Genomic DNA, 2500 nt, shown 5'->3' on the forward strand with positions numbered 1-2500 from the left:
CGCGGGGAGGGGAAGGAGAGCACCCCCCCTCTCCCCGGGGCAACGGGCCTGCGAGGCACCCCAGCCGCGCCACACCGCGCGCGCCACGCGGCGCGGCGGCAGCCGCCGGGCTCGGAGGGGAGGGCGGGCACGGCCGGGCGCACCCGAACCGCGCCCCCCCCCACACCCACCGAGGGGCGGCACGCCGCTGCGCCCACGCCACGGCGCGGGTGACGATTGACCGTCAAGCGACGCTCAGACAGGCGTAGCCCCGGGAGGAACCCGGGGCCGCAAGTGCGTTCGAAGTGTCGATGATCAATGTGTCCTGCAATTCACATTAATTCTCGCAGCTAGCTGCGTTCTTCATCGACGCACGAGCCGAGTGATCCACCGCTAAGAGTTGTCTCGGTTTCGGTCCCCGCCGCGCGCGCGGGGGGACCGGGCAGCTTTCGCAGCCCCTGGGGGGCCCCCCCCCTCCTCCGCCCCCTCCTCCTCCGCCCCACCGCCCTTCCTCACGCCGACGCCGGCTGCTGAGCAAGGGACGGCAGAGACGGAAGGAGAGAGAGAGAGCGAGAGAAAGAGAGGGGCTTGCCTCACTGACCGTACAAGCACAGAGAAAGGGGGGGGGAAACGAAGGGCAAACCCGAACGAGAAGGGCGGGGAGCCCTCGCTCCCGACCTGGGGACAAACCCTGTCTCGCTTCGAGTCCGGCCCAGGCGCCCGGCTCGGTCTGGCCCGGCAGGGAGCGGCGGGCCGGCCACACCGCCTGCCTCGGGATGTTGGGGGGGGTCCGTCCCCGCAGACCACCCCCCCCCCGCCCCAGGCGTCAGAGCCCGGCCGCCACCGGGAGCGGCGTCGCCCCGCCGCCCGCGCGCCTGCGGCCCGCCGGCCCCGCGCTTCCCAGCTCCTCGCTCGCCTCGCCGGCCCTCCGGCTCGACCGCCGCCGCCGCCGCCGCCGCGGCGCCCACACCCCCGCGCGCCCGCACACACCGCCTCGCGGGTGACGCCACGCGCTCGCCCGTCCCCTCCGCGGACAGACGCCCGGCGGCGGGCAGGCGGGCAAGGCGGCACGGACGGGGACGGCGCCCGCTCTCCCCGTCTCCACGCGGAGAGCGGGGCGGGCCGCCCCCGCCGCCGCCCCACCACCGCCCCCCCGCTGCCTGGCGGAGCCGGGCGGGGCAGAGCGAGGCGGGCGCCCCGGACGGCAGAGTGCCGGGGCGGGCGCGTAGGGTAGGGCGCCGCCGACGGCGGCCACGGCGGAAGACCCAGAAGCACCGGCCAGGGAGAAGGAGGAGACGCGCGGAGGCTCGGCGCCCGCACCACCCGCGGTGGGGGCTCGCCCTCCCGGCGGCGAGCACGCGCTCGCGCCCGGCTCGCAACGCTCGAGGCAGGCCGGCAACTAGGCCGACCGCGCGGCGTCTCTCCGCCGAGACCAGACCGCGGAGAGAGGGGGCAGGGTAACCCCTCTCCGTCCCGGCTGCCCGCGGGGCGAGCACGGGGCGCGCCGGCTGGCATGGGGGGGCGCGGCGCCCGCGCGCGCCGACCCCCCGGCCCTCCGGCAGCACGCCCGGCCGCCTCCGCGAGTCGCATCGGGCCGCCCGAGTCTTTAAACCTCCGCCCGGCTCTCCAACCGAGAACCCTCGGGCCCGGAGCCCGGGGCCCATGGCCATCCCTGCCCGGGGCGGCTGCCGGCGGCCGCGGTGGCCGGAGGCCCTCTCCCCTCTCTCGCTCGCTCCCTCCCTCCCTCCCCGCCCCCCCCACCCCCACCGCGGGGGAGGAAGGACCGGGGTGGGGGGAAGCCGAGGCGGGGGGGGGGGGAAGGCACGGCCGGTGCGGCGCGCACGGTGCGGCACCCGGGAGGAGCACGCTGGCACACGGGACCACACGGGTGGGTCACCGAGGGGGGGGCAGGAGAAGCGCGGGCGCTAGGTACCTGGCCCTGGGGTGAGGGAAACGACCTGAAATCCCCGCGGGGGTGCCTCCCCCGCCGCCGCCCGCCACCGGGCCGCCGCCGCCTCGCGGCGACGGCGGCAGCCTCGGCAGCGGCGACGAGACGGGACGCGGAGGGGGAACCCGGCACCCGCCAGCCGGCCCCCGCGCCCCTCGGCGGAGCGTCCGCCCGCGGGGTGCGCCCGACACCCGCCGCCACGACCTCGTCCTCCTCCCGGGGCCCGGGGTTTCCCTCAGTAACCCGGCGCCGGGTGGCAGCTGCACCCGGGAGGAGAGCCGTGGCTCGGGCCGCCCACTCGGGCACGAACCGTCGCCTCGCTTGGCCTCAACGCGACGCCCCCCGCTCGGGGGCCCGGCGCCCGCCCCGCGCGCCATCCCGGAACGCCTGCCCCCGCAGGTCTCTGCGGACGGGCTGCTCCGCCGCAGCCCGCCGCGGGTCCGCCCCCCACAGCTTAGGGGTGGGGACCCGTGGGACCCGTCCCAACCCGGAGGGCCGTCTCCCTCGCCTCCGCGCCCGCCGCTTCCTCTCCCGCGGGCGCCGGGGAGTAGCCAAGCCCCGCCGCCCCTCACA

The 2500-nt window shown here is 78.4% G+C and overlaps 1 non-coding gene across 1 annotated transcript; it reads right to left on the minus strand.

Moving 5' to 3' along the window:
* Window positions 1-228: 228 nt before the first annotated feature.
* Window positions 229-381, minus strand: LOC135325692 (5.8S ribosomal RNA). The gene has a single exon (XR_010386510.1). It is a non-coding gene; the product is annotated as a 5.8S ribosomal RNA (ribosomal RNA).
* Between the last annotated feature and the right edge of the window lie 2119 nt (window positions 382-2500).

The sequence above is a fragment of the Dromaius novaehollandiae genome, unplaced genomic scaffold, assembly GCF_036370855.1.
Source record: "Dromaius novaehollandiae isolate bDroNov1 unplaced genomic scaffold, bDroNov1.hap1 HAP1_SCAFFOLD_85, whole genome shotgun sequence".
In the NCBI taxonomy this organism is placed as follows: Eukaryota; Metazoa; Chordata; class Aves; order Casuariiformes; family Dromaiidae; genus Dromaius; species Dromaius novaehollandiae.